The following is a 26,414-nucleotide window of genomic DNA, read 5'->3' on the forward strand; positions in this document are numbered from 1 at the left end:
TTAATGAGGTGTGTGCATGTATTTATTTTTTATATTTATACATAAAATATATCTGGGTGGCTTCTGTATATACAATCAACCCCCCTGATGGTGATAGATGATTCCTTACTATTCACTCTACAAATACTGCTTTTTTCTCCCCTCTAAGAAAACACCGTAGAAATTTCCTGACAGATTTTTATATGTTCCACTCACTTCATTTCCTGAGGAGTAATTTTATGTGTAAATAAAGTCTTTATAATATTGACATATCCTGTTTCATAGCCAGTATTCTTCCCACGGAGAACTGCTATGCCAGCCAAATCAAATGCTCCCACTACACAGATGAGAAGTCTGAATCAAGAAATTGTAGGATTTTCTTCTGAAACTAAACTGAACTTTTTAAGGGAGCATTAATTGTCCACTTTTCCAAAAGAATCTAGTTTTTTCATCTCATTTTAAATATGCACAAAGTCCATTTTGTAGTAACATTAAAACCTCCACATTCTCATATTTGTTCTTAGATATTTCCCTTTTAACCTAACATAGTCAGAAACACATAAAGCATTATCACTGATTAAATAGATATGTACGGAAACCTTGGCCCTCTGGAGCTATCTAAAGACATTTTCTCTCCAGTGCCTTTCTAGGATGAAGGGATGAATCAACAAAGCTGATATTTGAAACCCTTCTCTCAGAATATCCATGTCCCAAAGTTGACTCAAAAGCAATCTCTGGCAGTTTAAGAATTTACTTGTAATGAGGTAAAAATAAGTTTGTAATGTACTATTAAGTCACTTCAAATTTTATGAACAATATATCTTAATTTACAAAATCAAAAGGTAAAGAAGGTATCCACTTACCTTTTAATAATTTTTGACAGCCAAAAGGAAAAGGGGAATGTGTGCAGGACTTTGTTCCCAATTGCATTGGGTCAATGTTTAACAGAGATTAAAAACAAGCTCTAAAAATGTGAACACTCTTCTCTATGTATGCATACTAATATTTGTTCTAGGTACTAAATGGAAAACTAATGCTGGGTGTCACTGTAGATATAAAGCATAATTAAATATGAATTCCTTCTGGGAATATGTAAATTTTATGAGCACTTAAATAAGAGCAGTTACAAAAAAGCAGAATATTATGCAAGACTATCTGCCAATACAGCAGATTGAAATATAGAATGATGGACAGCATAAGATCTAAATTTATTAAAAATTTTAAAATGAGGGGGGGTGCCTGGGTGGCTTAGTTAAGTGCCTGCCTTTGGCTTAGGTCATGATCCCCAGAAGGTAGAGCCCTGCACTGGACTCCCTGCTCAGTGGGGAGCCTGCTTTCCTCTCTCCCCTCGACCTTTGCTCATGCTCTCTCTCTCAACAAAATCTTAAAAAAAATTTTTTTTGAATGAGGCTCCTAACACTTGCATCACTAAAGTTCATTTCCCTGTTAAATAAATTCCATTTTTAAAAGTGTCTTGACCCTACCACCCAGTGATTACACTACTGGTTATTTACCCAAAGGATAAAAACAGTGATCTGAAGGGGCACCCACACCCCACTGTTTATAGCAGCAATGTCCATAATAGCCAAATTATGGAAAGGACCCAGATGTCCATCAACAAAGGAATGGATAAAGATGGTATGTGTGTGTGTGATGGAATATTACTCAGCCATCAAAAAGATGAAATCTTTCCATTTGCAATGATGTGGATGGAACTAGAGGATACTATGCCAAGCAAAATACGTCAGTCAGAGACAATTATCATGACTTCATTCATGTGTGGAATTTAAGAAACAAAATAAGCACAGGGGAGGGACAGAAAAATAAGATGAAATCAGAGAGACAAGCCATAAGAGACTCCTAACTATGGGAAACAAACAGAGTTGCTGGAAGGGAGGCAGGTGGGGGGATGGCTTAATTAGGTAATGGGCATTAAGGAGGTCACATAATGTAATGAGCACTGGGTGTGATACATAACTGATGAGTCACTAAGCTCTATCTTTGAAACAAATTATATACTATATGTTAATTAATTGAATTTAAATAAAATTAAATTTAAAAATAAAGTGTCTTGAGTAGAGCACCTGGGTGACTCAGTCAGTTAAGTGGCTGACTCTTGGTTTTGGCTCAGGTCATGATCTCAGGGTCCTGGGATGGAGCCCTGAATCAGGCTCTGTACTCAGTAGGGAGTCTGCTTGTAGGTTCTCTTTCTCTTCCTCTGCCCCTTCCCCTGCTTTCACTCTCTCTCTCTCAAATAAATCTTTAAAAATAAATAAATAAAAGTGTCTGGAGCAATAAATATATACACACATATTTAATAGGTATTCATTATAATGCCTTAATAAAATCATAACTATTATAAATTAATATAAAATCATAACTATTATAAATTAGTGTATGATTGAAAATACAGAATATTAACATAATTAAGTTCATGAAACATGAATGGAAATCAATAGAAATAAAAGTGAGATGAAACATAAGGAGAAACAAATTGAAGAAATCAAGAATAGTCCTTTTTAATGCGAGAATTCTATAATCTGTCCAGTGAATATATTAAGATGATTTTAAAAGAATTAAAAAAGAAAAACTTCAATGTATGGATACATTGCATGAGATCTTGCATACACAGTTATGCTTCTTTAAGTGGTGGCTATTATTTACATTATTTAGCTTAAGAAATGATTTATTCTTGGGATGCCTGGGTGGCTCATCGGTTGAGCGTCTGCCTTTGTTTGGCTCAGGATGTGATCCCGGAGTCCTGGGATCAAGTCTCACATTGGGCTCCCTGCATGGGGCCTGCTTCTCCCTCTGCCTGTGTCTCTGCCTCTCTCTCTCTCTGTGTCTCTCATGAATAAATAAATAAAATCTTTTTTAAAAAATCATGGCTTTAAAAAATGATTTATTCTTGCACTTATGGCAATTTAATAAAATAAACTTTATGAAAAATTAGCCAACATCATCTATAGCTTTTTCATTACTATTATCATTATCACAGTATTAAAGTTTAAAACAGTAATAAAAGTGTTCATTAGAAAGCCAAGAGAAAACGTTGGACTTGCAATATTTTAAGTATGGAAAGTTAGCTTTTCCTTAATGTCTTTGCTAATATATAAAAATATATTTTACATATATATTATTATTACATATATATATTACATATATATATATTATTTAACCACTAAGATTGTTTTTAGCTCCTACAAATCCAAAAAGCAGCCATATTGATTGAAAATGTATACACACACACACACATACACACTTAGAAAAACTCCAACTCCCAGGAAAAAAATGTGATATGTCATCTAATACACCAAGTTTCATCATGGAAATATTTTTTTAGGAAGACAAATTTCTTTTTTTTTTCTGTGTTTTTAAAATTTTTTATCTAATCTTGTACATGTAATGATACTTTATTGCAGTTTTAATTTATATTCCCAATGACCAATTAATTGAGCATTTTTTTCATATTGGCCATTTGGATATTCTCTTCCATGGCATGCATGTCCAAGCTTTTGCCCACTGAGGAAGAAGTGTATCTGTCTCTTCTTTCTTCTTTCCTTCTTTTCTTTCTTCCCTTCCTTCCCTCCCCTTCCCTCAAAGTTATGCTGGCTTCATAAAATGAATTGAGAGGTGTCTCTTTTGGGATCCCTGGGTGGCACAGCAGTTTGGTGCCTGCCTTTGGCCCAGGGTGCGATCCTGGAGACCCGGGATCGAATCCCACGTCGGGCTCCCGGTGCATGGAGCCTGCTTCTCCCTCTGCCTCTCTCTCTCTCTCTCTGTGTGACTATCATAAATAAATTTTTAAAAAATTAAAAAAAAAAAAGAGAAGTGTCTCTTTCCTATTTTCTGAAAGAGCTTGTTTAAAATTGGCAGATTTTTCTAAAATTTTTTTAATAATAAATTTATTTTTTATTGGTGTTCAATTTGCCAACAAACAGAATAACACCCAGTGCTCATCCCATCAAGTGGCCCCCTCAGTGCCCGTCATCCATTCACCCCCACCCCCCGCCCTCCTCCCCTTCCACCACCCCTAGTTCGCTTCCCAGAGTTAGGAGAAGAAATGTGTGGGAAATATCAGAAAGGGAGACAGAACATAAAGGAAGACAAATTTCTGAAAACAGTAGCTTATAATAGAATACACAACTATCTATGTTAAACTAGCTATACAAGCAGCATGACCTTATAGCCACAAAGTTTAGGAAAACTATTGGAATACATAATTTTGTCAAAGTTTTAAAGTTCATACACCCAAGCTGGTATAGCAGTGTTTTTGCTGCAGAAACTTGCCTTATTACTAAGGCAAGTTGTGGCTAAGAAGCCACAACTCATTGTTCTAAATAGTTATTTAATTTTGGGTTTCCATTATCATTCGCAAAAAGCAATTAATTACATTGCTTTACATTACTTTTTGTTTTGCCATGTTGGTTGGATAACAATGGCAAACTATGAAATCACATCAGAGAGGTCCTATGAGTTCTCAGCTTTATGATACTCTTTATTAAGCACAAGAAGACTAGAGAATCCATTCAAACTTTAAATAAAATTTTTCAGATCTTAACGAAGCCCCTTTATCAAAATATTCTACTAGGTAATATGTATTTTCTTTTTAAAAGATTATTTATTTATTTATTAGATACACACAGAGAGAGAGAGAGAAAGGCAAAGACACAGGCAGAGGGAGAAGCAAGCTCCATGCAGGGAGCCTGATGTGGGACTCCAGGACCCAAGGATCACACCCTGGGCCGAAGGCAGGCACTAAACTGCTGAGCCACCCAGGGATCCCCAGTATGTATTTTCTGATTGGCAAAAACCAAAATCCCTGAGAATACACCAAAAATTCTTTGAAAATAAAACACTAATGACTTATGGTGTCTCTTATCTCATGACATGTTAACAGTTTTTTGGTATCTGTGAGTGATGAATTGTTGAGTGTTATATGTGGCAGAACAAGAGACAGAGATAATGAAATTAGGTAGAATCTAGGTCTTTGGAAATTTTGCTATTATTAATGCATGTTTTGGTGTGCTCATAAGCTATCCCTTTCAGGACCAAGACAATCCTAGAAGCTGCAGTTCTGGCACCTGACGACATTTCATTTAGCCTTTTTTCAGGGACTGCCTCAACTAAAGAAAGCCACCTTACCCATAGTTAGATCTCTGATCATCCAATGAGTGGTTAATACAGGAACTGCCCACTCCCTCTGATGTAAGGCAGTGAATGGAACTCCAAAGGACCTTACCAGCCCCAGAGACCTGGGTGGGATGGAGACCTTTGGTGTCACACTGCAGTTACACCTCTCCTCTGCCTACTCCTACTTGTTCCACTTCTCACAGGTACTAAGTCAAAAGTACCAAATTTCTGCAAACAAGTCTTCCTCCAAGAACCTGTTTACCCTTTTCCTCTATGGCCATTTTCCAGTCTCTGAATATATAAATTGAAATAGACATATTTGGGAGTTTTAATAGCTTCCACACTTTTGTCATTTGACCTGTAATATAAATACTACTAGAGCAGGGAAAGGCAAGTGGAAGCTTCGGAGATTCTGAAACTGTCCACTCTTCTCATTTCCTGTTCAGCTGAAATAACAAAATAGTAAAAGAAAAGAAAAGAAAAGGAAAAGGAAAAGGAAAGAAAAGAGAAAAGAAAGAAAGAAAAGAAAAGAAAAGAAAAGAAAAGAAAAGAAAAGAAAAGAAAAAAGAAAAGAAAAGAAAAGAAAAAAAGAAAAGAAGGGAAAATAAAAGAAGTACACTGGGTGAACTGAGAGAAATGGCAGAGATTATTGCCAATACATATTTAAAGAATATAGGAAGAATACAGTGGTGATAGCCTCATCATAACCCACTTTAATCCCCAGTACCACCTCTACTAAAACCAGAAGGATAATAAGATTTTGAAGGATGACAATGGACTTCTACAAACTCAACCCCAAATGTAACTTCTGTATCTGTTGTAATATATTTGCAAAAATAAATGAACATTGCCTCAGGTACATGTAGGTAGCCATTGATTGGACAGATGTGCTCTTTTGTATACCTGATAGAAGAGCATAAACAACTCCCACTTGTTTGGGATAAATAAGAGTAAACATTTGTAGAATTCTCTCAGGACTATACTAATTCTCCTACCATGTATCCTAATGTATTTAAAGGGACCTGAACTATCTGGACATTCTGCAGAACATCACATTGATCCACTATAGCAATGAGTGAAGTTCTCACAGTATGAAAGGATACTCCAAATATATTAAAAAATTATAGAAGTAATTCATGGAACTTTGATTTTTTTTTAACTCAGACCTCTCAACAAAACAAAACAAAAGTGCTTAACATTCAGTATAGAATTAAAAGTGCCAAGAAGTCTGATCAATACAATAGCAACCCTGTCTCTATAGGGTATATACTGACCCAAAATGCCAAGCATACTACCACTCCTCTAATTCAGACAGAGGGCAGGAAACAGTAATAAAACATGGCAGTCTTTCACACTGAGTCCAGGTATGGGCTCCTAGGCCTTCTCAATGTAGCTATCTACTTTAGTATCTGCTATCTATGTAGATACCAGTTCCAGTTATCTATTGCTAATGATTGTACCTAACAGACAAGGCCAAAATCTATTTGTGATGTTCAGTATGGTGTTAGTGTTCTTACTACTGTTAACCTTAAATAAAATAAAACTGCCAGTTATTTTACCAGAAAAAAAAAAGTGTTTATTCAGAAATAGCAGAGAAAAGCAATTTGGGACAAGCAGGCTAAGAACAAAACATTGGCAAGTCAGGAGAACAAAGGTGAGGAATATTCTTTTATAAAGGAACATTTGGGGAGGCTGTTATAAACAAAAACTCCACTGGTGTAAAGTAGGAGTTCAAAGTACAGTGGCTTTTCACTGGCTGATCTGTGATAGCCTCTCATTGGCCAGGCTGTTTCAGGAGAGGGAGAGAAGAGAAAAACCTTGCTTTCTTCTGCTGGCCTAGTAAACTAGTATCAATCTACAAAGATAAATCTCGTCTTGTTGGGTTTGCAATTGACAAGGAGTGATAGAACATGAGTGCCACCCCTTCTGGCCTCCCAGCTCCGTAATAGTAGTTTCTTTTCATTAATTTTCATATTATTATGTATCTTAATATTTAGAGATAAGAGGTTAATATCCAAAATAAATATAGAACTTATAAACCTCAACACCAAAAGTAGTAATAATCCAATTAAAAATGGGCAGAGGACCTGAATAGACATTTTTCCAAAGAAAACAGACAATGGCCAACAGATACATGAAATGATGCTTAGTATTACTATCATCAGGGAAACACAAATGAAACCACAATGAGGTATGCCCTTATACCTGTTAGAAGCACTATAATGAAAAAGTCAAGATAACATGTGATGGCAAGGATGTAGGGAGAAAAGGAACCCCCATGCACTGTTGGTGGGAATGTAAACTGGCACAGCCACTGTGAAGAACAGTATAAAGGTTCCTCAAAAAGTCAGAAATACCACATGGGCCAGTAATACTGCAGGATATTTACCCAAAGAAAATGAAAATATTAACTCAAAGAGATATAAGCATCTTTCTGTTTACTGCAACATTTACAGTGGCCAAGATATGGAAGCAACATAAGTGTCGCTCAGTGGACAAATGGATAAAGATGTGGTATACACATACACAAACAGAAATATAACTCTGCCATAGAAAGGAGAAGATCTTACCATTTGCAACAACAAGGATAGACCTAGAGGATATTATGCTAAGTGAAATAAGTCAGAGAAAGGCAAATATTATGCAATTTCACCCATATGCAGAATCTAAATAACAGACAAAAAGCAGAAACAGACTCCTAAATACAGAGAACAAACTGATGGTTGCCAGAGGGGAAGGAGGTGTGAGGATGGGCAAAATGGGTGAAGGCAAGTGGGATGTTACAGGCGTCCAGTTATGGAACAAATAGGTGAAAGGGAAAAGTACAGCAAAGGGAATATAGTCAATGGTATCGTTAATAGTGTTGTATGGTGACAGATGGGAGCTACACTTATGGTGAGCACAGCATAATGTATATAGATTTGTTGAATCACTAGGTTGTACACCTGATACTAACATAATGTGTGTCAACAATAGTTTGATTAAAAAATAATAAAACAAAGCATTGGCAAAGCATTGAGAAAACACGTGAAATAAAACAAAGATCATAACAGCTATGAAGATTTGTGGGAAAGCCGTGCTCCATACTGTACACATAATGGCCATTAGACAAATAAAAGGCACACGCAGTCATGTTTTGTTCATTCACTTAATTCTAACTGGGTAGCTAATGCTAGAAATTGGTCAAAGAAAGCCATTTGGATATAGAAATCAATTCTCGTGGTTTTACCCTAGTTAAAACTTTCCTAAAATAAATCATTATTCTAGTACCTTTGTTTCTAATACTACTACTAAAGCAAATCCTAGGAGGCTTTTAAAAAGCACAGTGCAAGGGCCATCTTATGTGGTAGTGAAACTCTGGAGACAAAAAACCTGGCTCTACCAGGTACTTGATGCACAAACCTAGCTCTACTACATATTTGGATGCACAAACTTGAGGAAATAATTTGATTACTATTCCTCGTTACCCTCTTTTTAAAGTGGGAATGTGACTCTCCTCTGAGCCAAGCAGTCCTTGGCTTATAAGTATATTGTGAAGATTGAATATGAATATAAAGCATTTAACTTAGTGAAGAGTTAATACTTGATCAATGTTTATCATGTGCCTTTAAGACTAACACAAAGACTTGAATATTTTAAAAGAATAGCTTAAAATTATTCCACTATCACTTTAAAATATACCAATTTGTTTAAAATTTACAATGAAAGGAATCATTGTAAATAGCAGAGCTACTGTAATTCTAGCCACAATCAAAATAATACATGGAAATTATTCAAGGTCTTTCAACAAGGAGCTCAGAACACTTTGGAGACATTATCCTATTCTGGAGCCTGCCAACAATTTTATCCACCTCCAGTGCTGACACCATCGACTCCACCCATCCTGTTCCACTTGGCAATGTCAACCTCAGTTTGAACCTTTGAGAGGCAACAGAAGGGCACTCAATTAAGAGGGTAAATAAGAGCTCATATTCAAAATCTGGCTGAAGAATGCCATAAATGAACATAGGAGTCACAGTTACTTACTTGTTGGAAATGTCCTCCTGGAAAAAAATATGAATTTAAAAAGCAAATTAAATAATTAATAATTCTGATTGGCATCATATGCTCAAGGCAAGAGTAACAAAAAAAGGCCCATAATCCTCTCTACAAGCTAGATTTTAATTTTTTTCTTCCTTTCAACATCAAAGGAAGGTACGGAGGATCTAAATTTTTTTTAAAAAAGAAGAATGACAACAACAAGAAGAACAATGTAGATCTTTTTGTGTAATGCAGCGTCAGATGCATTGAGTCATTGGGTCAGAATGAAGCTGACCCATACTCTTGAGCATAGGCTCATAATGCTTTCAAGCAACCCAGTTACTCATTTTGTCATCACTCTCAGAGTACACTAATTATTATAACTGCCACTATAGGAAATGGAATACAAAAGCTTCCTGAGTGCAAAATTTATCAGAATTTTCAGAAATCTCATCATTTGCGATATTCAAAATATATAGAGAATAAAATATACTGAAACATTCAAAACAGTGGAAGGAGGCTTAGATAATTTCGAAAAAGTTAAACCAATGCACGTGACCCTTTGAGGCATGGAGTCCAGAGCAGGACCCTAAGGGTGGTTATGTCTAAAACTGAGACTTCTTTGTTCCTCTACAATCTGTCCTCCTAAAAGCTTCCACATCTCAGTAAATGACATATTTTTCTTTTTAAACTGCTTCTGTAAGACTGAACATGTGTGCCCTCACAAATTCTCAATGTGACTGTTGAAACCCAATCCTCAATGTGATAATAGTTGGAGGCAGGGCTTCTGGGAGATGATTATGTCATAACAGTGGACACCTCATGAATGAGATTAGTGCCCTTATAAAAGAGACCCTGAAGAGCTCTCACTATACTTCCACCATGTGAGGACACAAGAAGGAAGTAAATTCTCGCCAGACACTGAATCAGCCATCCCCCTGATATTGGGAACTCCCATTATCAAGAACTGAGAAATAAATTAGTTGTGTATAAGCCCCCCAATTTATAGTATTCTATTATAGTGACCCCAATAGATTAAGGTAACAGCTAAAGCCTACACGTGGACTCATCCTTGATTCCTCTCTTCTTCATGTGCCCTCTATCAGGTCAGTCAGCAAACCATATTCTATCTTTGAAATAATCATCTCTCACCTGGATTACTGGAAGAGCACTGTAGGCTGCCTCTTCACATCTACTCTTGCCACCCCCTCTGGAAGACAGCAACCGTACTAACTCGTTTAAAACATAAAACCAATCACATAATTCCTCTGGTTCAATAACCTCCATGATTTCCCATTTCCCTTAGAGAAAAATTCAAAGTTTTTACCATGGCTTTTGAGGCCTCCAAGATGTTGTACCTTATTACTTTCCTGAGCTCCTCTACCATTCCTCCTTCACTCCTGCTCCAACCACAATGAATTCCTTGCAATCTCTTGAACACTTCCCCTGCTGGACTGCTCTTCCCCCCATGTAGCTCTGTGACTCACTTCCTCTTTTTTTCATGTCTCTATTCTTTATAAAGCCAATGTGGGAAAAAACAACAACAACAACTAAAGTCTTCTTCACCATCTTATTGCCCTTAATCTTTATTATTCTTCTAGGATTCATCACCACCTAGCATATTGTGTGTATATCTATTTAATTATCTATTGTCTGTCTCTTCCCATTAGACTAAGAGTCCCTTGAGCGTATGGACTCATTTAAGTTCACTGCTGTATCCCAGCTCTCTGAATTGAGTCTGGCACATGGAACATGCTCAGTAAACACTTATGGAATAAATAAATGTATAGGATTTATTAAATCAGAGTTTATACAAGTTAGTCACATAATAAAGGGTGTTCACACTCATTATGACTTAGAAAACCAACAAAAATTCACTGTATGTAGTGCTTTCTTCTAGTCTTTGGATGACAACTGGAATCATTATTTGCACATGAACTGTCTAAGGAAAGCTTTCAAAAACACAGAAGTTGCATGTGGTAAAGAAGCTTCAACTAAACGAAGTTAGGTCACACATCTGGACCACTGCTATTCTTAGAATGTCCTGTGGTCTAAAGGAATATAGATGTTTCTGTTGTACAGATTCTCCTGAGCAGGGTGGGATAGAGTTGAAATTTTCTACTGGTATTAGTGGCTATGATAGAGACCAAGATATATCCGGTCTTGACCCTGAGGGTCTAAACACCTACCAGTATGCAGGTATGCAGAATCTTTGGGGGGAGGGGCCCCTATATTAAAGTAGAAGAATTGTGATCATTGCTATCAGCATCAATTACCAAGGGCTCTGTAGGATTCTGTGACTAGTAAGCTGGACTTTCTTTTATCCATTCATCGGATAAAGCATGGCATACATACTGCAGTGAACACAAGAGGCAAAAGACTCCTTCATGGAGTTTGCAGACAACAGCAAAAAATAAAATAAAATAAAATAAATATGAGTGTTACAAAGAAATCAATGAGGGAAATGGAAGAGGAATTTGGAGGACAGGAGACATGTTGCAAGTTTACCTAAGAAGGTGTACTTTGAGAAAAGAATAGAAGGAGGTGATGGGACTGAAAGCCAAGTTATACAGAGGTCTTGTGAAAGGACCTTCTAACAGCTTGTGCCACATTCTCTGAGTTGACTGGGGGGAAATGTATCCGGTGTGTTAACTGTTATAGGAAGAGCTAGAAGGCCTGTGTTAAGTGGAGAAGAATGAGCAAAAAGTAAAAACAAGTAATAAAGGAAAATAAAGGGTTTGACAGTATAGAGGGCGCCTAGGTAAAGACTTATTCCCAGTCTTTCAAAATCTGCTTCCTCATTTAACTCCTTCCCACCTTCACTGTGAACTCCAGTGCTGCCCTGTCTGGAGCTTCAAACCTCAAGCCAGGCTGGAGCAGAACTCCATTAGGTTACCTGGCTGTACCTCCTGCTTCCTGAGGACACTTGTCCACAGCAACCCCAGCCCTGCATTCAGTAATTTCTAGACTGCTTCTCTCTCTGACTTCTCATCTGTCTCTGCTTTCTAACATACTGACTTTTCCTGGCCCTAATTCTAATTAAAACTTATGTTTTGTTTCCTTGGGGCTCTGAATGCAACTGATGAGGTTTGCTACCGGCTTTATTACACTTTCCTTTCCAGGTGGCCAATTTCATTTTAGAGACACTCTATCTTAAACCCCAGAGGTGTCTCTAATGTTGGAAATGTGAGCCGGCTAGTGAGGGGTGGTCTGTGGCGGCTGAATTTCTGATCCTTCTTAAATCACATCATGTGTGTATTTGTTCATTCCATGTACGCCGAAATCTAGCCCTGCTTAAATGTTCTCCATATATTGGGAAGTAGGGGGAATACTCAATAAATTATGTTGCCTAAATAGAGTACAGCTGGTAAACACACAGTACTTAAATGTGCTCCATGTACTTAAGACTACGCCTAATTCATTCCACAGAGTCTTACTCTCAAGCTGAACAAGTGAGCAACAGGATACTTAGACAAAAGTTTAACCTGCTGGGGTCAATCTAAAACACCCTGCCTTTCCAGAATTCAGGTAGAACCTACCCAGAAAACTCAGTTCTGTTTCAGACTTCATTTAAACAGACAAAAAAAAAAAAAAAAGTAAAAAGGGTCAATTTTATAATGTAATATAGGTAGAGGATGACCTTACAAAGAACAGGGTTTCTGTAATTTTTATTTAACACAAGAATTAACAGAAATAGGTGGAATATGAGGATGAAATTTCTTAAAGTCAGGACTGTTAAAAAGCTTGAAGGGTTATTCATGGATGACTACAATAAGACACTCTGAAATATAAGGTAGCCATTACATTCCTTTTTGTTTGAAGTGGTCCTGGTTTATACCTGTTGTCCTAGGGTAATTAAAATTACTCCCTTTTACCCTCATTGTACTCAACTATGGATCATAAGTTACTTGACCATCTCACTTAAATTTCCTACATTAATTTACTTTGAAGGAATACAGACTTAATTTCACTATATATCCCTTCTACCCCTATCATAATAAAGTTTTCATAGTGACAGGTAAGATCCCTGTCTCTGCCCCTATCACTTTCACTCTATGTTACTATGATAACCAAGAATAATCACAAATAAGCAAAGCCATTCCATCAAGAATGCTTTAATCCCAATACCTGGATTGTCCTAGAAAGTGAGCCTTTTCCAGTGCCTATATTTCTATAAACAGAACTGGCAATGAAAAAAAGACTTGTCCTCAACACTACTTCCTCCAAACCTGCTTCTTGATTTTTTAAAAAATTTTCTATCTTGCAATGGATCCACCATCCTAGAACTATCCCAACATTCGAAATCTCACTAAAAGTGAGATTCCTGACCATGGAATCTGTCAGGACTATGATCTTGGTTATCAATGTTCCATCTTTACCCTGAGATAACCCAGAATAAATTTTGGGTAGGCAAATACTCCCAGACCTTTCACCTAGTAATGGAACCAACCCTATTCAGAAATGAACTCGATTTTTGTTTTTAATGATAAATATGAGCCTTTTGTGGAAAAATAAACCATCTCCTACCATTAGAAGGGGTTCAGAACAAGCTTCCCCAAAATGCAGAATACAGATTATTTTGAGCTGAAGACAATCAAGGCCCTTAAAGACAGAGCTTTTAACCTCCCTGTTAACTGCTTCTAAGAATTCACATAGAGGTCCTGGGTCTAGAAGGAAGCTATTATCAGAGATTAACTATGAAGAATATAAGCTAGGAATGGTAAACTGAAGAGAGCTTGGCAGGACCTGTTCATTCAAATATCTATATCCTACTATCTCTGCATGTCATGACAAACATTTGTTTACCAACCTTTTGTTACTCCCAGCTTCCTGTGAATTATCTTTCTTCCCTTTAAAACTTCAGACCCCTACCCTCTTCTGTTGGTCTCAGGATGACATATAAACCTAATTGCCTGTCTCTGAGCCTCTTGTGTCTTTGAAATGAAATTACATTTTTCTCCTATTAATCTGTCTCTGGTGAGTTTAATTAATACACCAGTCCTATCCTTCCTAAATCCACCCCCCCTAAAAAAATACCTAGAAAGAGAATGAAAATTTTTCTGTGCCTACAAGTGACCTTCAGCAGGCTAGACACTGTTCACTCCGGGACTTTTGTAGCTGAGAGATCCTAGGACTTTTGACAAACACCAGCAGAGGTAAGAATTCTTCCCATGTCAGTCTCCCCAGTCTCTACCTGCAGGATCTAATGGGAACAAGAGTAGTGAGAGTCCTTTTTCCTTTTTTAAATTTGGATTACCAGGAAAAAATACTGTTTAAACTAGTTTCTTAGGTATAACTCTGCCAAAATTTGGTATGAGTATTCTTATTTTCTATTGATTCCTTTCTCCCAGAGATAGTCATTTTGTTTTATGTCCTGAGAGCTTGGCTTTAAAACCAGAGAATATTCTTGCTAGTCTCCACCAACCAAAAGATATACGTATCAGTGTGAAACCAGAAGAGCCAAATAGGATGTGGATCTGATAAGAAAAACAAGACTTAGTCCAACTTGAGCTGGACTGGGTCCAGGGTGAGGTGGCATTCCCTTTGTCCAATTGTGCCAGCTCTCAGGGGGAGTTTGTCATAAAAGGTCTCAGTCCATAAAGGATCTTGGTCATCTCAATCTTCAGTGTGTTGTTAGTGCTGGCAAAGTCCTATTCCAGAAGCACCTGGCCAGGGTCGCAGATTAGCAGGACTATGACTGGAGGCAACTCATATTCTTATGAGACACTATAGACCACTTGCACTATACCTTTCTAACCAGTGTGACAAGAAAGGTTTTTTGCTTTCTTAGACTAACCCTGGAAGTGAACTTTCTGGACTTTTGTGAGGGCTACATCTTTTGTACTCTCATTTGGGATGGCTTTTGCAGAAACGCTTATTGGTTTGAGTCACTATTAAGACTATAAGATCCTACTCCTCAATGGCTAAATGATAGATCCTTTGAATTTGCTATATTTGAAAGAAAAACATTTTAAGAGTACTCATCCTAAGTAATTGTCTTATTGATACCTATGGAAAGGTATGGAAAGACCAAATTAAAAAGAGGACACAGAGGATTATAATGGCTAATCTTAGGGATGCTCTTAAGAACAGAAATTAGACTTATAATAAAAATGAGGGTCCACATTAACCCGATGTTAATTTCCCTTCTTTAAAAACTACCCCATTTGTCTCCTCAGCAAATTCCCAGACCCTCCTGCAAATAATAAGGAAATGTATCAGCTAGAAGTGAATGTACAGAGGTTAATAGAAGCAGTACTGGAAGTTTTCACCCTACAGTGAATGGGTCTAAGGCTGAACTGTGAATTCAGAAAGGAGAGTTGTTGAATGTTTTATACAGACTTTCCTAACCTCCTGGGGTTGACGAGACTCTGAGGAATTTTCTGGTAAATTGCTAACTTAAATAGCTAAGGGAAATTAAAATTAATGAAAAATCTTGCCAAATTCTGGCAGATATTGGAATCTGCTGAGGGGACCTTAGGAAAACTGGCAGAAGCCAGCTACAAGCAAAGATTCTTGCCAGATTCAGCTCTTTTGCATCTCTGTCTATGCGGCCCAGAGTCTAGAGAGGAAAATAAAATAGGACATCTCTTCCTTTCCAAATCCAGACCTATTGGTTATTGATCCTTTCTGTCTCAGAGGTAGGTATTGCCTTCTTGTTTGTCCTATTTTGTGCCCTGAGAATCTGGGTTGGCTTTCCATCTGGCTGGACTATGCAGGTTGTCAGTTCTTTCTTTTGGTTATCCTTATGAATGATTCCAGATCTTGTGACGATATCTTCTGCACCTTCCTTAAGGACACCTCTTGGGTCCACAGAGTTGTTTAGTACTACCAGAAATATTTACCATTTGTCCCAGCTGAAATATGACAAGATATTTGAAAGGACTTAATAACTCTGATTAGAAATCTTGGCCACATTGGAAGCTGATATTCATAGCCTAGTATTCTTTTTAGACCTTCTGCTCTAAGCTTAATGTGTCCAGAGGAAAAGGAAAACATTCCAATGTAGGTGGATGGATAGGTCAAATCTTTATTATCCAGAATATTCCCCAGTTCTTTGAGGAATTAAAAGCAACTGTCCTTATCTAAAAAATCTTTGAAAAACCAGAAATGCAGCTCCAGGCACAACACACAGGCCACTAATCCTTTTTTCACTAATCCCAAAACCTCCCCTATATATCTCAAAAGACTTCTAAGTACTGTAAAAATTCTGGCCTTAGGGGAGGAAGAGTCCTTCTAAGAGGAACTTGCATTCTTTCACTGTGCCTTTGAAATGTAAATGTTTTACCTCACCTTCCCTGGGAATTCTTAATTAGGTCATTACTTTAAAATGCCAACTTCAGAAAGGTATGTTTCAAAAGAAAGAGAAAAGTTTATTTGAACCTTAGGGGGAAAAAAAAAAAGTCGCCTTATGTGCCTTCTGCACAAATATCTATTCCATGGTTAAAATTTTAGAATGGAAACTATGAGGTCTGTGCTTGTCTTTATGATCATGACTGTCTATATATGTGTATTGTTGATGTGTGGTATCTTCTAACTCTGGATGGTACTGCCAAAATTAATTTTAAAAAGGACTTAAATTTTACCTATGTAATCAAGCCGCTAAAATTGAATTGTTACTATAAGTACTTTTAAAATAAGCTTTATTATCAACAGTATACTTATGTAAAACTGGAATTTAATTTTCTTTCATCTACTAAGAAGACAGTTTTCTTGAACTACTGGACTGACCTTGAGAAGACAGTGTAAAAGGATCTTCTTTACCTTTAATATACCTAGAAAACAAAAATTTTGACAATTTGTCTTATAAAAATAGCTTTCTGTTATCAAGTCTTTGATTACTCAAGAAAACTGAGTTTTCTCTATTAAAAAAGCAAAGTTTTATGGATTTTGTTTTAGGGTTTTTTTTTTAAACTATTTTATGTATTTGCCTTTGAAGTCTTTGTCACTATGGCTAAATAGATAACTAAGTATGGTTTCACAGTGACCTCTGTATGATCCCCTTTGACTGTTTTAAAATCTTTTGAAATTTTTGACAAATTTCCCCAAAATCAAGTTCTAAACGATATCTTTGACCTTGAACCAACTTTGAGATTTTTCAGAGGGTCCCTGGAATGTCTCGAAAGAGTTGTTCCTGCCCCTTAAAGAAAAAAAAAAAAAAAAAAGATGTTAAACTAATTAAGCTTCATATATTAAATTACATGGGAACCATTGTCAAAAGAATAGTAACAGTAAGCTGCCTTTTTTATGTTGTCTTTGTAGGTATTTATAAGTATTCCAGAAATTATAAAACATTCCTAGAAATTTGGTGTATCCTCATTACAATGTTATCATTTGTAATTCTGATTATCTTAAAATATTGTGTGTGTCACAGAAATAACCAAATTCCTTGTCAACTGCATTATAATGAACTCTCATCTGACCTTTAGCCATTGACATTTTTAAGCCTTTGTCACTTAAGGTTATTGTTTTTATGTTGTTGCAGAAGTATTTCTCCAAAAGTGTTTCAGCTTCAAAGAAATTTATGAAAGGATTCTGATAAGCACTCTAAAATACAGTTTTGTTAAATTTCAAATCATACCACTGAAGTAAGCAATTACAGAACTCCATGGGGGGAAAACTGATGGCTTCATAACACTGCTAACAAAAGATCAAAATCAACACAAATTGGTTACATGGGCTTGAGGAACTGATGAGGAAGATTTTAATTTTTATGACTTTTTGTTTAAAATATTACCAGTTCTTTAATCACATGTTTTCCAAACATAAGAAAATCTGTTCTCTTAAGCTGTGACTTAGAACAATTTAGCAGAATATATCTTAATAAGCAAAGACAAAACATCTTTTTCTCCTTGCCTGATCCCTCCAGAATTTGAAAACCCTCTGGGAGTATTCTTATTTTCATGGCAATATAGTTATTTGCCTAAGTTCAGTAAGAATCTCTTCATCTTGTAACAGGACACAATCTGAAACGTAGGCTATGTCACCAAAGCTTTGATTGGAATATCATATTTGGAGAATGATGTGCACAAACTCAGATATGACCAGATAGCTTTAAGGAACTAAGATTGACTCTATGAAGCTAATAAAAACCCCTTGGAAAAATCAGCCTGGCACCTTGCTCATAGGGTTCCCATCAGCTTTGCCAGGTGAATGAGGTTACTTTCTGGCAAGTATAGAAACCTCAGTATATTTGGTAGACCTTAAGAAGAGAAAAATTAACCTGAAACTATAGGTATTGCTGGTGACGTCTAATGGCAAGTCATTGGCTTGACATCCTCACATCAAGAGGCTTTTAGAGTTCAATATGAGATTGTTTTATTGGGAGGTGCCTAGGCAGCCCAGTCAGTTGAGTAACCAACTCTTGATTTGGGCTCAGGCCATGATCTCAGGGTCATGAGACTGTGCCCCACCTTGGGCTCTGCCCTGAGTGTGTATCCTGCTTAAGATTCTCTCTCCTTATTCCACTCCCAGTATGCATGTGCTCTCTCTCAAAGAAAAAAATTCCAGAAAAGCAGATTTAAAAGAGCCTATATGATCAATCACTACTTTTGCTATAATTATGTAAATAATTAGGTTAAATTTATTGATATTAGATTTTATGAACAGATTAGTCTGTTTACCTTATTACTTTGATTAAAATAGGGATTATAGAGAAAATTATGTTTTAATAATATAAATCTTTGTGAATATCAAATTCTAGTGCGTTAATTGTCCAAGGTTTTGTTTTCTATCTATAAATTGGACAAGAATCCTAAATTCTTCCAGTCTTTTTTTCAGTATGCGGCTAAAATTCTCCAAACTTAAAATTGTCCTATCTGACTTGGAATCATTAACAACTAAAATTGTCCTTTTCCCTAAGCCATACAAGCTAGAGTTGGACAATTTGCTATGAACTTCAGAGAAAACACAACAGTTTACGTATAGACAATAATCATACCAGTTGCTGGGTGACCACCTAGAAAGATCACCAAGACATTCAAACTACAAACCAGGAATGTCTATCAGAGAGCCTCTCCCTGCCCTCACTCCATCTGAGGATGCTTCAAGCCAGACATCTAGAAATTTTCTTGACTAGCTGCCTTCAGAGCTCAGAAACTGGGATTACAGTCTAATCATTAACCATTTTTTTCTTTTGTTTCCATAGGAATGTCTCTTATTAAAAATCTAACAGGGGCACCTGAGTAGCTCAGTAGTTGAATGTCTGCCTTTAGCTCAGGTTGTGATCCCAGGGTCCTGGATCAAGTCCAGCATCAGGGATGCAGGGAGCCTGCTTCTCCCTCTGCCTTTGTCTCTGCCTCTCTGTGTCTCTCATGAATAAATAAAATCTTTAAAATGAATGAATGAATGAATGAATGAATGAATAAAACCTGATTGCACCATAAACTTAGCTTTGGGAGTCCATCTGCATCACCACCTCCTGAAATGAGACACAATTATCTAACTGAACACATCTATTCTCAGGAGTAAGAGACTAGTTTAGGGAAATGGAATAATCTACCAACTCAAATTCTGGACTGTCAAACTTCTTAGCAAAATTTTATAGGTGAGACTGAAGGGGGTTCAGAATGAGTCTCCCCAGAATTTGTCACTTTGGCATATAGATTATTTTGAGCTGAAGACAATCAAGACCCAAAAGACTCAAAGAGCTTTTTTACTTCCCCATTAACTGCCTTTAAGAATTTAGATTCAGACCTGGTCCAGGAAGAGAGCTATCACCAGAGATAACTGTAAGAATTATAGGCTAGGTGTGGTAAGCTAGGGGGAGCTCTGCAGAGCCTGTTTGTCCAAATTCCTGTGTCCCACTTTTTCTGTGTAGCATGACATTTACCAAACTTTTGCTCTTCCCATCTTCCTAATAATTGTCTTTCCCTTCTTTGAAGCTCCAGATCCCTATTCCCTTTCTCCTTGGTTTGGGATGTTGTATAAGCCTCGACTGCTGGACTATCCTTGAGCTACTTATGTTTTTGTGGGACTCCTTTAATGAAATTATTTTCTTTCATTTAACTAATAGACCAGCCCAAAGAACCGGGGGGGGGGGGGGGGGGGGCTGGATTTTTCCTATCCCTATACATCTAAACATAGAGATTTTATATTTCTTCCTTCCTTTATTCAACAATTCATTCATTCATTCATTCATTCATTCATTCACAGTTTAGAGTGGAAAATAGCCACTAAGAGAAAAGGAATGGAAGATCTGATCATTTACGAAAAGAGTAAAAAATTTCTGTAGAAAGCAATTTAAAGCAACACTGTCATTATGTATTATGAACAAGGTGGTATCAAACTGCTAAAGCACAACCACTTACTTGATCAAAGCCTTGGATTTTTATTTACAAAACCCAGAGCTCTCTTAGGACTTTAAAGTAGGGCCAATGTAATCAGAGTAAGACTCTAAAGGTATAATGCAGGATGTCTTTCCAACTCTAAGAAATGATTTCCAGTGGCTCTGAATAACTAGACATCATCACTGTCCTTTACTATTTCAAAAAAATATGTTCGAGTATGTTCTGTATTATGTGAATCTCACGTTCTGTTTCATGTGATACCTATAAGCTAGTCTGTTCAAATTCCAATTCCAGCTTTTTATAAGTTCAGCTGTGATCTATGGTTCATTCTGTTAAGTCTTCTCCATAATCCCTCCGTTCCATATTATATATACACCTTCAGTGCTTCCTTCCCTCCCTCACATCCTAACACCTTCATTTAATCACTTCTTAATCATTTGCCTGAAAAGTAAACCCTGCAGTCACTTATTGTTTCCTTCCAGATGCTGCTGTGGAATGACTCCCCATGGGCTTCACCTAACATTCCATCCATGTTCATCTGGCTGTGCAGACTGTGATTCCAGCACTCTAAAGCTTTTAAGCTCTTTCTTTCCAAGAAAACTCATAGCTAACACCATTATTTCCTCACAAAAACAGCTAACATCTGCAGACTAAAACATCAAAACAAAGAAAAAACTTTGTGCACAGCTCTACTAAAGTTGGATGCAAACTTTATCAGCCATTTTAGGCAGTAAATCAATGTTCTTTTTTTCAATTTCCATTAAAAAAATAAACCATAAAGGCTGATTTTCAATTTCCCCTCAGAGGAACAGTTAACAAACAGGTTACATGCAATGACTAATTAGTCTTTATTCCTTCCAGCTAAGCAAACTAAGCTTCTATTTGGAAACTCAATCTCTAACAAAATTTATCAGGTTGCTCAATAAAGTTTAATTTTATTCTACACATAACTAGTTTATTTCAGCAGCATTATTTATTCAATTTATTCAGGGAACAAGTATGCCAACAAACCACTTATTCTAAACTAAAAGTATTCAGTGTTTATTAAAATTATTGTTAGGACTCTCATATTAATAACTTTGAATATAATTAAACTGTATTCTTATAAAATCATTTTAAAAACTTTGATCATATTTGTTTTACAACCTCAGTTAATGGAGATTCTTTTTGGAAGTAAGGTCTTTATAATACAAGACTAAGACAAAGCTCAAGCCTCATCATTCCAGCTGTTTCCTGTATAGATCATAATGGCCTTTAGTCATGGGCAATTCCTTTAGATCAGTATTTCTCAAATTTTAATGTGCATGCGAATCCCCTGTAGAGCTTATTAAAACACAGTTTCTTGGGCCCATCTCCAGAGATCATTATTCATTAGGTCAAGCTGGGTCCATGAATTTGCATTTCTAACCAGCTCACAGATAATGGTGATACTATTTATTGATCCAAGAACCACAATTTGAGAACCAGGAGTCTTGTTTAAGCCAACTTAAAAGAAAAGCTATACGATTACATTTAAGAGCCCATCACTATCAACTACAAATTCAATAAAATCCCTCTGCCAATATAATGTAAAAATAAAAATTAAAATCACAATCTTTATATTGATCTCCATTCTAATTTCATAGCATGAATAGCACTTCCTAACTTCCTCTTTTCAAATACCATTATTTCATGTCTAAATGAAAATGATTTATCTTTCCTCATCGGGACCATTTCAAACTAGTCTTCCAGCATATGCTAGAGTAATTAACAGATGAAATTTTAAACCATAAAAGCAGAATCTCAAACAATTCCACAAACTCTCTTTATAAAGTTTTCAAGTCATTTGAACATTTTTCTACCTCCCATTAAATTTTTGGTGGTATTTAGAAATACCAATATTTGTAACATCTATGTATATTACAGCACACGAGAAGAAACATATATGTAGTCATTATGTTAATGTTGAACAGCTTGAGAGAATGGGAGATGGTTGCTCAGGAAAGGCCTCAGGATCTGCTGCCCCCACCACCAGGCCATCGGGCTTCTAGGGCCTCTTTAGAGTCCTTGAGGAAGGAAAAAGTTGGAACATCAATGGTTGACTTACACAGGTTTGGTGTGGCAAGAATAGATCCTACTGTCCAAAGTGACGTAATACCAGATGTAATAACTCATAGTGGTTCAAGTTTGAAATAATATAGTGAAATCTCAAGGACACTAGAAGATGTCAGTAGAATAACTCAATCAATCAACTATAAGGCAGGGGGGATAAATGAGAGGCACTGTGGAAGATTCTATATAAATCGATTTCTTGGGGATCCCTGGGTGACTCAGCGGTTTAGTGCCCGGGGCATGATCCTGGAGTCCCAGGATCGAGTCCCACGTCAGGCTCCCTGCATGGAGCCTGCTTCTCCCTCTGCCTGTGTCTCTGCCTCTCTCTCTCTCTCTCTCTCTCTCTCTCTCTCATGAATACATAAATAAAATCTTTAAAAAAATAAAAAATAAAAAAATAAATCGATTTCTTCTTTTAAATGCCCACTTTTCAGTAGTCTCTCCCAGTTTTTCTTCTATCAGTCTCAGACACATCTCAATTGCTCCAGCTCCTAATTTCTCTTTGCCCAGCTCATCATTTCCCCTGAGTGTTCTGACTCCAAAAAAAACCATGCTTTGATATACTATCATTTACCCAACAGTGATAAATATGAACTTACATATATTCATAGACCTAAACCTACATACATGAAGATGGACATTCATACTCATAAACACATTTGGACATGGATGGGGTGACTTTCAGTGAGTAGGTATATATGCCTGCACATGATGATAAACATAATCACGGGAACAAGATTATGAGCTATAAATGTTTGTCCAGATGAAAATTAGAGCAACTAAAATGTGTCAGCACTTGGAAAGTATCCAATGTTTAATTATAAAGTATCAACTAGGGTTGATAAAGTGTTAATATGTGCTTATAGGGATGTTAAGGCCAAAATGTGAAAAATAAAACACATACCCTACAATCCAAATATAATTATACTCTGCCACAATAGTAATACAAAAATAACAAAAGTATGTAAGAATATGCTTTGTTTTTCTGGTTTTCAACTCCTGTGGTCTTTATCATCTATGAGAATTGTATATGTTACTAATGATTAGGCACAAATTTAATTTTTCACACACAGGATTTCTTCCTAGAAATTAATGAGGTATCTATTTTCTAGCATGTCTCGGCCCATTTTTATTATTCCCTGGCATTTACTTCCTCCTATTCCTATTAGTTAATGGATAAGTTCTCCAACTACATTAGGAATACGAAAACAGAAGAAAGTTAGTACATGGAATTTGAGTAATTAATTAATCTGATACCAAGTTTTGCCTGTGGTTTCATCAAAACTAGTTATCAGGAGTTCATACAAAATTCATAACAATAATCATTTTTATTTCCCTTTACCAACAGTTTAAAAAGAAGCTGCTACTCCTCTCTTGCTTTTGCTTTCATTAGTAAAAGAAAAGTCGTGTCAAAAGTCATGAGGCTTGGGGCACCTGGGTGGCTCTGTGGTTGAGCATCTGCCTTTGGCTCAGGTTGTGATCCCAGACTCTGGGATCAAGTCCTGTATCAGGCCCTGCAAGGAGCCTGCTTCTTCCTCTGTGTATAGCTCCGCCTCCCTCTGTGTCTCTCTCATGAATAAATAAACAAAATCTTTTAAAAAAAGAAAAGTCAAGAGGCTTGAGGCTTCCTCTGGGGTGGATCGGGCAGCCATACAGCTTGATCCTCCCAAAGAACAAAGTCAGCCCCAGTGGCAAGAAAAAAGGAGGAACTACAGCAAGAGGCCACCTCAACTTTCCCTACTTCAGCATTGTTTCTTAGAACTGCTAAGCAGAAATGGGAAAACAGCAAAGCAACATGAAAGTGCATCTGTGATGGTGTAAATTCAACTCAAATGTTGTCATAATGTGACTGTTTTCTCATTTATTTCTCAAATGGAAACATCTTGAAGATTTTCTCTTAGGGATACCTTGTAGGGCTAGAACAACTGCCTTGTGGTTATGTGATTATTTTTTCTTTCTCACCCATTACCTTTTTTTTTTTTTTTTTTTTTAAGATTTGTATTTGTTTATTCATGAGGGACACAGAGAGAGAGAGGCAGAGACACAGGCAGAGGGAGAAGCAGGCTCTATGCAGAGAGCCCAATGCGGGACCCAATCCCAGGACTCCAGGACCACGCTCTAGGCCAAAGGCAGGCACCAAACCACTGAGCCACCCAGGGATCCCCACCCATTACCTTTTTTTATTCAATGATTAATTATATACAATTTGTTTCATTATCTTTACTTTTTGACCTTCTGTATCAAACAGAAAATTCTTGCTTTCTATGCTTCAAACAGCTCAGGTCTTACTAATAAGGAGTTTTTATTATCCTCACAATAGAACATCAGCACATTTTATGTGACCAAGTTTTTTTGTTGTTGTTGTTCCATTTATTTTATTATAGTGTGGTTTTCCTCTACACACTACAGTTTTGGATGACCACTTAGAAAAAAGAATAAAGATGCAGTAGTTGAAAGAAATAGATTTTTCCAACAAAACTTAGCCAGGAACTTTCAGGTGTGTGAAGTCTACATACATAATATTTGGTATGGATATGATGCATTTTATATAAATCAGACCTTTTTGGTATGACTTTAAGTCAACTGTACTTGCCCTAAGTTTTTTTTTAATACTTTTAAATTCATTTATTCATGAGAGACACAGAAAGACAGGGAGCGACATAGGCTGAGGAAGAAGTAGACTCCGTGAAGGGAGCCTGATGCGGGACTCAATCCCAAGACTCTGGGATCACAACCTGAGCCAAAGGCAGGTGCTCAACCACTAAGCCACCCAACCACTAAGCCGCCCAGGTGCCCCGTACTTGCCCCAAGTTTAATCTAGCTACTGAAAAACTAAGAAGGGATAGATTTCTCAGAAATATCCTATAAAACCAGCAGTAAATGAAGGGCTGCTGTTAGTTAGGTACAGAGCAAAAGGGGAAGGCTGTGAAAGATTTATGAAGAACAATGGCATCATTTTAAAGAATCTGAATAACTTCTCTCTGAAATAAGAATGATTCATTCAGCTTCATCCACCTCGGTTTTTAAATACTGGATCTCAAAATGAACTAATGAGGGAAGATGAGCTATAATCATCCCAAGTCATTTGTAACCAACTGCAGTTTCCTTCCTTAAAGTGATAGATTAATCTAGAACCTTACTGATTATGTTAAATGAAAAGAAATTATAGTAAATGAGTACAAACAATTTTCTTATAATTGAAGTTTGTACTGGTCAATAGACTGACAGGATATAGCATGAGAAATATTGGCTTTGGGACCTATATGGATTCAAGTCCATTGTCTCTCCTAGTTATGTGGCCTGCAGAGATTTTTATTAACTCTGAGCCTCCCTCAACTCCTATTAAAAGTGAACATAATGGGATCTTTTTCACACAAATCTAAGAGTTCAGAAGTTAAATAATGCCCTTAGCAAAGTCACTGGAATAAGTTGGCCATCTGGCAAAGAGTGGCTGCTGATACTGATGCTGTGTGAGGGGTACTTGGGTGGCTCAGTTGGTTAAGCATCTGCCTTCAGCTCAGGTCATGATCCAGGGGTCCTGGGATGGAGCCCCATGTCAGGCTCCCTGCTGAGCCTGCTCCCTCTTCCGCTCCCATTGCTTGTGCTCTTTCTCTGTGTCAAATAAATATTAAAAAAAAAAATCAGTGCTTTGTTAATTCTCAAGTTCTTGTTAATAATACTCTATTAACAGTTGATGTAGCATTTTGTATCTCTTCTATTCTCTCATTTGTCCTATTTGGTAAATCAGTTGCAAATTGAGAGCAGGAAGGCTAAAATAATACTATTGCCCCTAAATAATAATTTTTGATTAAGACAAATTATATACATTCTATTTAACAAGTTATCACTATTCCTTTCTCATCAAAAGGTCAGTATCTGTGTACATTCTTTAAAGGCAAATAG

The 26,414-nt window shown here is 36.8% G+C and overlaps 1 protein-coding gene across 9 annotated transcripts in view; it reads right to left on the reverse strand.

Annotated features, from left to right (window-relative positions):
- Window positions 1–26,414, reverse strand: part of HMGCLL1 (3-hydroxymethyl-3-methylglutaryl-CoA lyase like 1) — a 205,208-nt gene that overhangs the window by 158,825 nt on the left and 19,969 nt on the right. The window contains exon 1 of one of the 9 annotated variants that reach the window (XM_025419084.3): window positions 16,864–16,884. The exons of 7 other annotated variants lie outside the window; for them this stretch is intronic. The gene's annotated coding sequence lies outside the window, so the exon portion shown is untranslated. Of the gene's footprint in view, window positions 1–842; window positions 917–16,863; window positions 16,885–26,414 lie in introns of those variants that run through there. One more of the 9 variants, XM_025419083.3, reaches the window with a different exon arrangement.

This window comes from Canis lupus, chromosome 12 (genome assembly GCF_003254725.2).
Source record: "Canis lupus dingo isolate Sandy chromosome 12, ASM325472v2, whole genome shotgun sequence".
Lineage (NCBI taxonomy): Eukaryota > Metazoa > Chordata > Mammalia > Carnivora > Canidae > Canis > Canis lupus.